The sequence below is a fragment of the Psammomys obesus genome, unplaced genomic scaffold (genome assembly GCF_907164565.1).
Source record: "Psammomys obesus unplaced genomic scaffold, mPsaObe1.curated_primary_1811, whole genome shotgun sequence".
NCBI classification, from domain to species: domain Eukaryota; kingdom Metazoa; phylum Chordata; class Mammalia; order Rodentia; family Muridae; genus Psammomys; species Psammomys obesus.
In genome coordinates this window covers 4,386,050-4,401,331 of record NW_026586589.1, presented here as the reverse complement: position 1 = coordinate 4,401,331, position 15,282 = coordinate 4,386,050, and positions in this window count along the sequence as shown.

The following is a 15,282-nucleotide window of genomic DNA, read 5'->3' as shown; positions in this document are numbered from 1 at the left end:
CTTTCTCTGTCTTCCCTAGTTGATGGACTTCTATGTAGTACAAGATGTAAGGATGAACTCTTTCCTCTCCATGTTGCTTTTAGATATGGTTCTTTATCACAGTCCCTGACTAAGTTGATCTACATGTTACTTTTCACTAAATCACTTACAATCTTGAAGTCAATTCCCTCTAACACGTCTCATTGTTTTAAGTGAAAATCGACAAGAATGTGCTACTGTGTTATAGGACTTTCTTCCTGATAAAACAGAAATGAAATGTGCTTTTCCAAGACAGAGAACCCTGGAAAAGGAGTCCTAGTCTACTTGCTCAAGTCTGCTGTTAACATAATGGGATGAGTCTGGTTCCTGCAGAGCTGCCAAGTCGAGGCCAGCGCAGGACGTCAAGGCAAGCTCCTTTCTTCCAGTCTGCCTTCCTGGTTTCTGTTCTTCTGCTCAGTCATTATCTTTCTTCTCCCCTCCACTTTCATGTTACTGAACTACAGCGCCAAGCCAATGTCAGTGCAAGGTGGTTGACTTTCTCAATCTCTCCACAGCTTCAGTCCAAAGCTGCAAGGCATTGGCATAGCTGAGAATTATGTAACAGTTTCCTTTTATTCAAGCATCAGCTCCATGAAGTAGAATCTGTAATACAAGCTGACTTTCCATGTTGTTTCCTGTCTTTGGCTCACACATTTGCTACTGTCTCAAAGTAGAATTATCTACTCTCATTCTTAGCCTTTAGAACTTCACTCCTAGAGAAATCCTAGTTAGATCTACACAAACATGAAGGAGAATTTCAATAGTCTTAAATTTAGCCCTTGCTTCTTTAGATAAAATGTGTATGCTTGCTTCACGTGGTTCCTAAACACTTTTTTATGATGATGTCTTTCAGGGCTCTTGAAAAGAAAACTTAAAACTTTTCCAAGTTCTTAAAACCACTACCTATAACATAGGTATAATGTATATGCTTACATGTGTGCACACATGTATACATAAACACATATATACATTACCTAGTTGTACATTAGATGAGGTGACATCATCATCATTAAAATCATCACACAAACATTCAATCATATTTATAACTAAAGAAAAATTTTTGCCAAGATATTTTTATTGTTTCTCATAGTTATCTTATTTTACTGTTGATATTTAATAACATTTACTTTATGGAAACCTTGCTCTGTCTTCCTCAATCTCTGTAGAAAATTTTGTATTTTATCACCTTCCTGGGGGGTCTTGATACCATTCTTATTCATGTCATAGGCATTATCATTCCAAAACAAAGGTCACTTTGGAAAATAAACCTAGGACTCTTTAAGACCAGATTCTAAACTCTTGAAAAAAATCACATACAGCATTAAGTAAAAGTGTGTGTGTGTGTGTGTGTGTGTATGTGTGTGTGTGTGTGTGTGTGTGTGTGTGTGTGCGTGTGTACTCAGGACTAGGCAGCTAACTTAATGGCTATGAGTGTTTGTTGCTCTTTCAGAGGACCCAGGTTCATTTCCCAGTATTGGTTCATAACCACCTGTGACTTCAGTTTTGGGTGATCTAATACCCTCTTCTGGACTTTGCTGGATTTTGCATGCATGTGGTATAGACAGACTTACACACATACACACAAATAATTAAAAATAAATCTTTTTTAAATATAATTTTTTTATTTGTTACAATTGTAAATATATTTAAATGACTACCTTTGAATGAATGAAATCCAACCAGGTCTGCATTTATTTCTAAACTAAATGTAGATGGATTCAAAGTCTTCACAAAGTGACAGTTCAGAATTGTTCTAAGTCTTTGATAAACTGAGTCTGAGGCCCTAAAACAAAGAACTTAGAAATCCCCTTTTATACAAAGACAGAAGTGGTTCTGGTAGGTTCTTCTTTTATTTGATTATTTGTCTTAGCAAACTGAACTCTTTGATTGCAGCATGTAATGGACTGGGTTTCACTGCTCTCTCCAGAAGGAGAAAATGAGGAATAGGGTACTTATTTCATGGTAGAAGAGGAAATTTTCAGCTGTTGTTTCAGTGAGGAAGCTACTTGGACAAAGATGTAAATATTTCACCAGAGAGTCATATTTCTGCTATGAAAGATTGACTTTGCATTGAAGTTGTTGATGCAGATAATTTTTGCAAGCGTTCTTGTTGACCCATTTATCCATAAATGTTATTTTGAAGATGAATCACACATCCTGCCAGCACCAAGCAGCTGACAGGGGAGCACTAACAGGCTGACGAGTTTCTCAGTCCTTGCTGAAACTATGCACCGCAAAACCCTGGCCAAAGACCACAGCGGGAAGAGCAAAGGGACAAAAGTCTGTACCATGGTCTTTGAAAGGCTGGACTGTAAAACCTACCCAAAACAAACAAACAAACAAGCAAAAAAACATCTCCAGGATTTTTCAACAGCAGATTTGAAAAAAGTGGAAGAAGAAAGATGTCAATAGAAATTATAAATCATGGACAGAGGCTTCATGAACTACACACACACACACACACACACACACACACACACACACACAAATGAAATAAATCCTCAGAAATCTAAGAGATAATTTCAAGCATGGCAACACACATTATACTGTAAGGCCCAACACAGGGAAAAAAAGAGAGAGAGAGACTAACATCTGATCCAAAATTCTAAATTTTGGTAAAAAAAAAAAATTAAGTTGTACATAAATAAGTTTCAATGATCCCCAAATAATATAAACACAAACAAAATGCACTAAAGTCAAATTGCTGAAATCTAGACTGCGTCTTTGTGTGTGTGTGTGTGTGTGTGTGTGTGTGTGCAAGTGTGTAAAGAGAGAGAAAGAGAGACAGCACAATAAAAGGAAAAATTTGATATTCAAATTGTTCTTTTTCTTTGGAAATAAGGAAAATGAGACAACACTACAAGAAGAATATCAGAAGGCTAAAAGAAACGTGCTTTCAAGAATCTTGTACCATGTGGAACTATCCTTGCAAAGTAAAGATAAATTGAACATAGCTTTGGGTAGGTCAACATGAACTTTCATAATGAACAAATAATCAAGTAAGAACGTGAGATGTCCCAGTGAATAAGTTCTTATGAAATAAGTGTGAGGACCTGAGTTTGAGTGCCCAGGCACCCATGTAAAGCTAAGCACAGCAGCGTGTGTCTATGATCCCAGTATCCTAAGGCAAGAAGGAGACAAAGAGAGGAGAGTGCCCAAAGGCTCCTGGACCATAAAGCTTGGAGGATGCAGCCTCAGCCATCAAGATACTTTGTTTAAAACTGGAACGTGGGTCTGTTGCTCTTCTTGTGGAGTTCCTGTCCACTCCAGATCTTACTATTTCCCACTTCTTACATAAGATTCCATGCACATTGCCCAACAGTTGGCCATAAGTCTCAGCAACTGCTTTGGTAGACTTCAGGGAGAAATTTGAACACAAGGGTCTTCCCAGAAACTCATGTTCCAACCTAGTACCATGCATGGAGATAACCTAGAACCTCTGCACAGATGTAGCCCATGGCAGTTTAGTGTCCAAGTGGGTTACATAGTAATGGGAAGAGGGACTGCCTCTGACATAATCTGATTGGCCTGCTCTTTGATCACCTCCCCGTGAGGGGGGAGCAGCCTTACCAGGCCACAGAAGACGACAATGCAGCCACTCCTGATGTGATCTGATAGACTAAGATCAGAAGGAAGGAGAGGAGGACCTCCCTCTATCAGTGGACTTGGGGAGGGGCATGGGTGCATAAGGGGGTGGGAGGATGGGATCTGGAGGGGAGGAGGGAGGGGCTTATGGGGGGATACAAAGTTAATAAAGTGTAATTAATAAAAATTTTTAAAAAAATGAAAAAAAAACTGGAACGTGGGGCCAACACACAGGTTGTCTTCTGAGTCCAACATGCTACTGTTGTACACGTATCTACACTCACACATACAAACATTCACATGTACGTACACATGCTGACACATCTCTCTTTCTCTCTCTCACATACACACACACACACACACACACACACAAATCAAATACAGTAAGATGTGAATCCACTATCCAGCAGCTAGGTTTTATTCAAAGATTGTAATATTTGGAATTTTAAAAATGAACAATACAAGCCAAAATATGATAATTATTATCTCAATGAATGAAGAAAGCCTAGCAACAATTCATGGATAGTAAAAATTTTTGAAAGTGTAGAGATATCTAGCACAGTTTGAAAATTTTAGAAACAACGATTAAAAACTAATCACTATGCATCTAAAAATTGTGTTGGCTATGAATACTTAGTTGATAATGAAGTTAAAAAAAGCTTAAATTGCATACAGAGACATGATATCAAGGTAATTCTGAGCAATGGGCATTAGTTATATGCTAATGACCTTGAATAACACTCAACAGAAGTTGAGAGTCTAAATAAATGATGAGCTACAGCAAGCTCAGTAATATGAACAGAATATCATGTTGTTGATTTGGATAGTGTCTCTCTGCCTTTTGTTTAGTTTAGCTAATACTTTGTCTATCTTGCTGATTTTTTCAAAGAGACAGTTCTTGGTTTCCTTGATTCTTTGAATTGTTCTCTTTGCTTCTAATTTATTGATTTCAGCCCTCAGGTTATTTCCAGTCATCTACTGAAAGTAGCTCTACCCCTGATCTCAAGCTGTACTGTAGAGAAACAGTAATAAAAACTACATGGCACTCGCATAGAAACAGACTGGTGGGTCAATGTAATCAATTCAAAGACCCAGAAATAAATCCACACACCTATGGGTACTCGATTTTTGACAAAGAAGCCAAGATCATACAATGTAAATAAGATAGAATCTTCAACAAATGGTGCTGCTCTGACTGAATATCCACATGTAGAATAATGTAAATAGAACCATATTTATCACCCTGCATTAAGTCAAATCCAAGTGGATCAAAGGCCTCAACATAAAGCCAAACACACTAAATTTTTTAGAATAAAAAGTGGGGAGGAGCCTTGAACTCATTGCTATAGCAGTCAACTTCTTGAATAGAACATCAACAGCTCAGGCTCTAAAATCAACAATTAATAAAAAGGACCTCCTGAAACTTCTGTAAAGCAAAGGACACTGTCAAAAAACAAAAACAAAACAACAGCATACAGACTGAGAAACACTGTTACCAACCTACATCCTACAGAGGGCTGATATCTAAAAATATATAAAGAATTTAAGAAATTAAACACCACCAAACCAAATAACTCAATTAAAAAAATGGGGAACAGAGCTAAACAGAAAATTCTCAACAGAGGAATATCTGAGTGGTGGTTATTCCTTAAAGAAATGTTCAACATCCTTAGTCATGGGGGAATGCAAATCAAAACAACTCTAAGATTCCATCTTACATGCATCAGGATGTCTAAGATCAAAAACCCAAGTGACAGCACAAGCTAGAGAGAATGTGGAGAAAGGAGAACCCTCCTTCATTGCTGGTGGGAGTGCAAACTTGTACAACCACTTTGGAAATCAATCTGGGGCAATTTCAGAAAATTGTGAATAGCACTACCTCAAGATCCAGCTATATCACTCCAGGGGATATACCCAAAAGATGTTCCACCATACAACAAGGACATATGCTTAGCTATGTTCATAGCACCTTTATTCATAATAGCCAGAATCTGGAAACAACTTAAATGTCCCTCAACTGAAGTATGGATAAAGAAATTGTGGTACATTTACACAATGGAATACTATTCAGCTATAGAAAACAAGGGAATCATGAAGTTTGCAGGCAAATGGATGGAACTAGAGAATATATCATCCTGAATGAGGTAACACAGATGCAGAAAGACAGGGATGGTATATACTCATTTATAAGCAAATATTACCCATATAATACAGTATAACCATACTAAAATTCACAAACCTGAACAAGCTAAATAACAAAGAGGACCCTAGGAAGGATACTTAATTCTCATTCAGAAGGACAAATATAATAGACACTGGAAGTGGTTGAAGAGAGGGAACAAGACAGGAGCCCATAATAGATGTCCTCTGAAAGACTCTACCAAACAGGGAATCAAAGCACATGCTGAGTCTAATAACCAACTTTGGGTAGATGACAGGGAGTCTTATGAAAGAGTGGGGACTAGAAGTACCCAGAGGGGATAGAAGCTCCACATGAAGACTAACAAAGCCCACAAATCTGGTTGATGCAACAACCAAGGACCATGCAGGGAGAGGGTCTAGATCCTCTGCTCAGATGTAGCCAATGCCTATGGGCAGCTGGGTCTTCATGTGCGTTCCCTAGTAAAGGGAGCAGGGCCTGTTGGAATGGCCTTACCAAGTTACAGAGGAAGAGGATCCAGGCAGTTCCGATGAGACTTGACAGGCTAGGGTCAGATGTTAGGGGAAGAGGGCTCCTCTTTGCCATGGTCCAGGGGAGGGGAATATGGGGAAGAGGGTGGGAGGGTGGGACCAGGAGAAGATAAGGAAGGGGGTTCAACCAGTATATGAAGTGAATAAATTATAAAATGAAAAAATATATTATGTAAATATAATAGAATGATGCTCATAAATCCGTACGTTGCTGATATATGTAGCAACATATAAACACTATGTTGAGAGAACAAAACTTGTACACTGTGTGGTTCCATTCATATCTAAGTCTAAAATCAGGAAAGCTGTTTAAAGTGAATAAAGGCAGATTCAATTTTTGTCCGACTCTGGGACAAGATAGGGTGACTGGCCTAAAAGAGGGCGATAAGGAATTTGATTGTCTGGGGACACAGATCAGTTCTTAGTGTTTGCTGTGAGGGTATGGGCTCTACATTGATCTTCAAAACCACGCAAACATTGCATGGTAGCTCATACCTGTAATCTCAGCATTTGGGAAGTGGAGGCAGGAGGATTTGGAGTTGAATGTCATCACCTTCTATGGCTCCATAGTGAGTTGAAAGCCATCCCAGAATACATGAAACCTTGTTTTGAAAGAGTAAGAGACAGGTGGGATTGGGAGAGGACAAGGGAGGGGGCTACAGCTGGGATACAAAGTATAGAAAGTGTAATAAATAAATAAATAAGTAAATAAATAAATTTTACAAAAGAAAGAAAAAGAGAGAGACAGAGAGAGGTAAGGAAGAAAAGAAAATGAGGCGTCAGAGGGAAGAGGAGAAGTAAGTAAGAAGTAGAGAGAGGGAAAGATGGGGAAATGTGGTATCCATAAAAAGAAAGGCATACTCTTGTGTTGTAGATGGAGTTGCTGCCTCACAAGTGTTACCCTAAAGAAGGGGATATTTAATTTTGTGTAAATCAAGATCTAGAGTTTCTAAAGGAGGACTCTCACAGACAATATTTTACGTTCCTTAAATTAGGGGCAAAGCAAGATTCCCTGCCACCATCACTATTTGCTGCAGTGCGGGGAGCTTTACAGATGGTAGATAGGAAAAAACAAAAAACAAACTTAGGCCTAGATTTGGGCTTTAAAAGTAGAAACAAATAAGGCTATTCATCAGACTGGATGATTTAATTAGAGACATCTAAAAGAGTCTGTAGAGGAACTATGACAATGCATAAAAGACTTGAGATCCAAGGTCAAATGAAAAAGGTTAATAGCATTCCTAAGTAAAGTGGGTTATAAAAAAAATCCATGAAGTTGAAAAAATTTTAAAGCTAATTATTATTACCATTTTCTATGAAAAAGCACACATTTGATCCAATGACAAAAAATGTTATCATTTAAACATTAGCAATAGTTTAAAAGATATCAGTCTCACAGAGAAAGTTCAGGAACTGCCATAATTCACTGAGACATGATATTAAGAAAGGTGACTTTTAAAAACTGGTAGAAAAAAAAAAGGTTTTTAAAAGGTTTTTAAAAGGAGCTCAACTATGCTCATAGCAGCTTTATTTGTAATAGCCAGAATCTGGAAACAACCTAGATGTCCCTCAACTGAAGAATGCATACAGAAACACAATGGAATACTACTCAGCTATTAAAAACGAGGAAATAATTAAAATTTCAGGCAAATGGATGGAAATAGAAAAGATCATCCTGAGTCAGGTAACCCGGAGGCAGAAAGACACACACGGTATGTACTCACTTATAAGTGGATCTTAGCCATATAATATGATATAAACTTACTAAAATCTGTATTCCTAAAGCAGCTAAACAACAAGGAAGACCATAGGGAAGAGGCTTAATCCTCATTCAGAAGGGCAAACAGGACAGACATCTGAATAGGGAGAAGACAGGGGACAGAACAGAAGCCTTCCACAGAGGGCCTCTGAAAGACTCTACCCATCAGGGTATCAAAGCAGATGTTGAGACTCATAGCCAAACTTTGGGCAGAGTGCAGGGAATCTTATGGAAGAAGGGGGAGACAGAAAGACGTGGAGGGGACATGAGCTCCACAAGAAGACCAACATATTAAAAAAAAATTTGGGTTCAGGAGGTCCAGCATAGACCGATGAATCAACCAAGGAATGATGCATGGAAAGGACCTAGATGCCCTGCTCAGACTGAGCCCATGTAGCTCAGTCTCCATGTAGGTTCTCTAGTAAAGGGAGCAGAGGCTGTCCCTGATATGGACTCCATGGGTGGCTCTTTGATCAACTACTGCTGGTGAGATGGCCTAACTAAGCCATGGAGAAAGAGGATCCAGCCAGTCCAGATGAGACCTGATAGGATAAGGTTAAATAGTAGGGGAGGAAGATCTTCCCTATCAGTGGGCTAGGGGAGGAACATAGTGGGGGACAAGAGATGGAGGGTGGGGCCAGGAGGAGATGATGGAGAGGGTTACAGCAGGGATAAAAAGTGAATAAGTTGTAATAAATAATAATAATAATGAAGAAAAATATTTAAAGGTAATTTTACTATTTTTTGTGATGCCAAACAACAAAACAAAACAATTTTATTAACTCCTAAACTTGAAAATGAGTAATTCCTTTTTTTAAGATTTTTTTATTACAATTTATTCACTTTGTGAACAGCTGTAGCCCCCTCCCCCATCCCCTTCCAATCCCATCCTCCCTTCCTCTTCTCCTCCCATGCCCCTTCCCCAGTCCACTGATAGGGAAGGTCCTTCTCCCCTTCCAAAAATGAGTAATTTCAAAAGTGTAGGGGAAAAAAAAATCTCAGTAGAATATTGTTGCTAGTCTTTGAACGTCCCAAAAGTTTTTGTGCCACGGGACTTTTGCGCTTGTTCCTTCATCCTGAGATGTAGTCTGGGAGAGAACTAGTACTCTGAAATCAGCCTATGTGAAATTTTCCTCAGGGTTAGCATTCTCTACCAGGCTTAGACAAGGGGGAGGGATAGAGAAAGAGGGACAGGAGAAGAGAGAAGGAGAGAGAGGATGGTGGATAGGGAAGGGGAGGGGAGGGAGGAGAGGGAGAGAGAGAGATTGCACATGTATCTGTGGATATCAGAGGACAGCATACAGAAGTAGGTTTGCTCATTCTATCATGTGGGATCCAGGGATCAGAACCAGGTTGTCAGTCTTGACTGCAAGCACCTTTACCTGCCAAAACATCTCACTGGCTCCAACAGCAGATTTCTTAATGGTTTTACCCATCCCTTCACATTCTCTCAACACTCATAGCTTTTATAGTGCAGAATACTTGCTTGGCTCACTGTTCCCTCCCATGAATATAAAGTAGACATTTTGCCGAAATACAAAGAAAAAAAATCATAATCATCAATTCTTGTTAACTTGAAGTTATAAACTTTAGTGTTTCCTGGCTAGTTTGATGGGTTTATCACTGCTTTTGCTTTCTGTTTTCAACATTTATAATATTAACTTAAACAAAGGATAGCATGGAAACTGAGAAAGATTGAGAAAATCTTAATGTTCTCTGATGTTATCCACCATATTAAAACATGATACTAAGAAAGTGCATGGATATTTTGACATCTGGTAAACAAAAACAGCAAACAAAAAGAAAATGAAAAAAAATTACTAGGTAAAGTTTATTATCTTTCTTTAGGGAAGCAAAAGAGAAGGCGAAATGTAACTTGGGAATACAACTTCCATTTAAAAAGCAGTATCAAAAGGCTTGAAACTTACTGCAAAGTTGAGCAAAGAAGCCACTTGAGAGTCCACAGTTGTTATCCCCATTTGCCCTCCAAAATTCCGTAAAACTAAGCTCTGGAAGGACTGTTATTGCCAGAACCTAAATAATGCAAAAAAATAAAAAATAAAAATAAAGGAAATCAAATGAGAGAATAAATATTGTCATGCAGGCATAACTCCATTTCTCTTAGAAGGTAAAACACATTTTAAAGACAGATCCAAGGAAATCCTCCCAGGAAAAAATGTCAGGAAACTATTTGATATGAGGCTAGACAGAAACCAGCCACTGTTTCAAATGGCAGAGATGATTCCACTTGCCAAGAACCAACAACATATATGTATACACACACAGAAAATCCATCAAAACGTTGTACACAACAGAAAATACCAGTGCTTAAGATGAGCATATTTCGAAAGCATGCTGGGTACTCCATGAATAACATCATGAATGGGCAGACCTCTGGGTACATATAGCTAATTGCTTCCTCAACAGAAGATCTGATCATAAATGGTTTACATTTTTCACCAAAGTTGTACAGCAATCAGTGCACTGAACTTGCCTTTTAATCTGTGGTCTACCCAAAGCTAAATATATTGCAGAACGGTACTTAAAAGTTTTTGACAATTTCTGAAGATTTCAGTTAATCATTTGGAAAAGTTATCGTTTAATTAAACAGCATCAATTAGAAGTAATGCTTATTTCAGTTATTAGAACTAAAAACACAACTTAAATTATAAAAATCTAATAATTAAAAAATAACTAGGATGCCTCATGTTGTTATCTTAAAAGGAAACTATACTGCAAATGTCAGCCTTGAGTGTGATGGTGATTAATGTAATAAAAGCGTGTTTGGTGCCGTCAATCTTTTCTGTACTTCAGTGGAACTACTGTTTCTTTTGGTGTTGTTTATTAGCAAAAATTAGAATTCTTTCCCTCACATATGTCATTCGATATCCCTAATGGGATACTTCTATTTTAGTAGCTAAAGTTTCATTGATTTATGTTAACTGTTGGTGTTTAAATAATAGTTAATTCTGTATTGTTGATGTAATTGATATAATCTAGAAATTATCTTCACTGCAAGGCTAAGATTCTTGGTAAGAGATTATGGAGCAAGTCTGATGCTAAATTCAGGTGCAATTAAGTTGAAAGCAATAGAGTCGTTATATAGAGAAAAATATTCTTGGGTTTTATAGAAATAAATACAATTCACAATGTTGATATAATAATTATGAAATTTTATGTGCCAAGTAACATAATTTCAAACTATACAAAGCAAAAAACCTATATGCAATAAAGTGATATAATGGGAAATAAAATTATGCTAACAACTTTAAATACAATATTCTGTATATAAGAATTATCCCATGGATGAAAATAATTTCCTTTTCCATGAGCATTCTAACATCACTATTTATAGCAGTGGTAAATTTAAAAAGCATAACAATTGAAGAGCTATTAAATCATTATAAAAATCAATAATATGGAATATTATGCAGTCTTTAAAAACCGTATTCTGAATGACATTTAGAGATGTGAAATGCTACAGCATTATCATTTTAAATACAGTCTTTGAAAAAAATTAAAAGCTATAGTAAACTATGAATAAACTGAACAGTATCAAAACACCCAGAAATGATAGCATAAAATAACCATTGCTCATTTCCACAGGAACATAACCCATTTGTCTCCTTCTGTGTCTCTCCCTCCTTCCCTTTATCTCCCTGTCTCCCCACCTACCCCTCTCTGAATCTGTCTCTTTGTCTCTCACACAAGTCCACTATACTTGCTCCATTTTCTTTTCTTTCTCCTTCTGACAAAAATAAATCACCAAAAGATGTAATATATTGTGTATATGTATAATCCATTGCATATTTTCATAGGAAACTTAACTATGACTAGTATATGACTAGTTGCTGTTTGGTGGGTTTTCTTCACCACTATGTTATGATGAGTGGTGGCTATTTTGGTGATTTTCTTTATTCATTGTACACAGCACTGGTTCACATAAGAACAGTCACATACAAGTATAAAGCTGTTCTTTGGTTATATTCATCTCATGCCTTTCCCTTTCTCTTCCCATCCTGTTCACCCTCTCTGTTTTCTGAACAGTTTTGTTTCTATTATCATATCATGTGAGATAAGTGATTTACTGTAGCCACATAAAAACCTATGAGCCCCAATTGAGAAAAAAATGTGACATTTGTCTTTCTGAAATTAATTTAATTTGTTAACTATGATTATGATCCGTTCCATTCATTTTCCTGCAAACTTCAGCTGAAAACAATTTCATTTTCCTTAGCTCCCTAAGTCAGATATAGTGATGCACTGATGTGAGAAAATCTGTGAGATGTGACTTGGAGTCCTTCTTTAGTTCTTTATAGACTCTGAGGTTTTTTTATTTTTATTAATTACAGTTTATTCACTTTGTATCCCAGTGTAGCCCCCTCCCCCAGCCCCTTTTAATCCCACTCTCCCTCTTCTTCTCCTGTGCCCCTTCCCCAGTCCAATGATAGAGGAGGTCCTCCTCCCCTTCCATCTGACCCTAGTCTGTCAGGTTCTATGAGGACTGGCTTCTTTGTCTTCCTCTGTGGACTGGTAAGGCTGCTCCCCCATCAGATGGAGGTGATCCAAGAGCCAGCCCATGCCAGAGACCGTCCCTGTTCCTATTATTGGGGAACCCTCTTGGACACTGAGATACCAGGGGCTACTTCTGTGTAGGGGTTCTAGGTTATCTCCATGCATAGTCCTTGGTTGGATTATCAGTCTCAGAAAAGCCCCCTTTGCACAGATTTTTTTGTTTCTATTGCTCTTCTGTGGAGCTCCTGTTCCCTCCAGGTCTTTATATCTCCCCCTTCTTTGAGTTTTTAATTTGAGAACTTCATACATATATACAATGTGTTTTGATAAAATTTACTCCTGGCAGATATAGGGTTGGTGAAGATCCTTTCCCAGTCTGTAGGCTGTTGTTTTGTTCTGACGACAGTGTTCTTTGCTTTACAGAAGCTTTTCAGTTTCATGAGGTTCCATTGATTGTTTCTCTTAGAGCCTGTGCTGTTGGTGTTCTGTTCAGGAAGTTGTCTCCTGTGCCAATGAGTTCTAGACTCTTCCCCAATTTTTCTTCTAACCGATTTAATGCATCTGGTTTTATGTGGAGGTCTTTGATCCACCTGGACTTTAGTTTTGTGCAGGGTGATAAATATGGATCTATTTACATTTTTCTGCATGTAGACATCCAGTTAGACCAGCACCATTTGCTGAAGATGCTGTCTTTCTTCCATTTTATGGTTTTGGCTTCTTTGTCAAAAATCAAGTATCCGTAGGTGTGTGGATTTATTTCTGGGTCTTCTATTTGGTTCCATTGATCCACCATTATGTTTCTATGCCAATACCATGCAGTTTTTATTACTATTGCTCTGTGGTACAGCTTGAGATCAGGGACGGAGATACCTCCAGATCTGTTGTTGTGCAGGATTGTTTTGGCATATGAAGTTGAGAATCATTCTTTCAAGTTCTGTTTCATTTAGAAGGGGCCAATTTTTTTTTCTCTGCTGTTATTATAACCATCTAGGTCGTCAAACTTTGGCCATCTGGACACAATCTTAGATTAAAAGGGACGAAAGTACAATATCACTGAGGTGGGTAGGCAGGGCTGTGGTATTTTGTTAAGGATTACCAAATGATGACAAAGCATTTTAAGGTGTGTAACAACTGTTTAAACAATGGCTTGCTTCCTCTTTGATTCTGCCAGTGGGGTTCTGTTGACTCTTTTTCAAGTGGTTTCTGGTAGATTCAAATAGCACAGAGACTGAAAGGCAGACACATGTAATATACCATTTTTGGTAAAGGTTTCAATTTACTTTAAAACAAGAGAAGACTTTGATTTTTGTTGGAGATAGGAAGCAGCCAGTCCCAGGCTATCCACCTGTCATAGCAACATGTCAGAACCTGGTGTCATCCTTCATGATGGAAACTGTGCCCATTACTGTGGGTATCATGGAGGCTTTAGGGATCTCAGAGACCTAAGTTAGGTCTTCAGAGCTTCCCTGCACACATATGGTCCTGCTCTTGGAGGCAAACAATGGGAATGAATACAAGAAGAGCTAGCTTCATGTTTCCACTGGTTTTGTTACTTGGCTAAACTGAAAACTTTGAAGCCTTGGCTATCAACGATGCTCTTGTTTAGGGACAAGTGGTGAGAGAGGGGGCAGGGCTGATCTGTTCATGTACTTTGGTCCCCAAGTTAATAAATGAGCTCTGTGAAATATGACTCAAAATAAAGACATCATTTCTTTGGTGTTTGGATTATTCCAAACAATAAACACTGCCATCTTTCTGCATAACTTTTAAAGAAAAATTTGTAAAATATTATTTTGGGGAGTCAAATAAGAGCAATTATACACAGCAGGAATGATGTCCAAATGAGTTGTTCTAGTTATGACAAAAACCTTCAGTTGAGTTCTGTGCTTTCATTAAAAGGAAAATGGCATTTCTCTATAAATGTGGCATTTAAGGAAACTGGGCCATGTACCTGACATAAATAATTTTGTATCATTGTTTCATTTAGAAAAATGTATTTAAATAAATCTCCCTATTGTAGGAGTTTATTTAGTTGGGAAACTGTCATCCACCATTTTTCAGCCTCATCCAAGAAAACCTACTGCCTTAGCAATTAAAGAATTATGCACTTTACATAGTAATGGGAAGAGGGACTGCCTCTGACATAATCTGATTGGCCTGCTCTTTGATCACTTCCCCCTGAGGGGGGAGCAGCCTTACCAGGCCACAGTAGAGGACAATGCAGCCACTTTTGATGAGAACTGATAGACTAAGATCAGAAAGAAGAGGAGAACCTCCCCTATCAGTGGACTTGGGGAGTGGCATGCATGCAGAAAGGGGAGGGAGGGTGGGATCGGGAGGGGAGGAGGGAGGGGCTTATGGGGGATACAAAATGAATAAAGTGTAATTAATAAAAAATTTAAAAAAAGAAAAGAGTGTGTTGGGCCAAGCCCGAAAAGGTATGGGGCCATTTATAAGAGGATGATAAGGTCAAGTTGCAGATGGCGCTGCTGGGGGAAAAAAACAAACCAAAAAAAAAAAAAAAGAATTACGCACTTTAAAGGAGGAAAGTTGACTTAACGAAAGCCACCTTCTGAAAAACCATGCTTGTTTTCTATGGACTGTTTTACGAACAGCATGATATCTAAGCAATTTAAAGAAATTTAAGGAGACCAACAAAGCCAAAAAATCTGGGCCCAGTGGGGCCTGCGGAGACTGATATATCAACCAAAGTC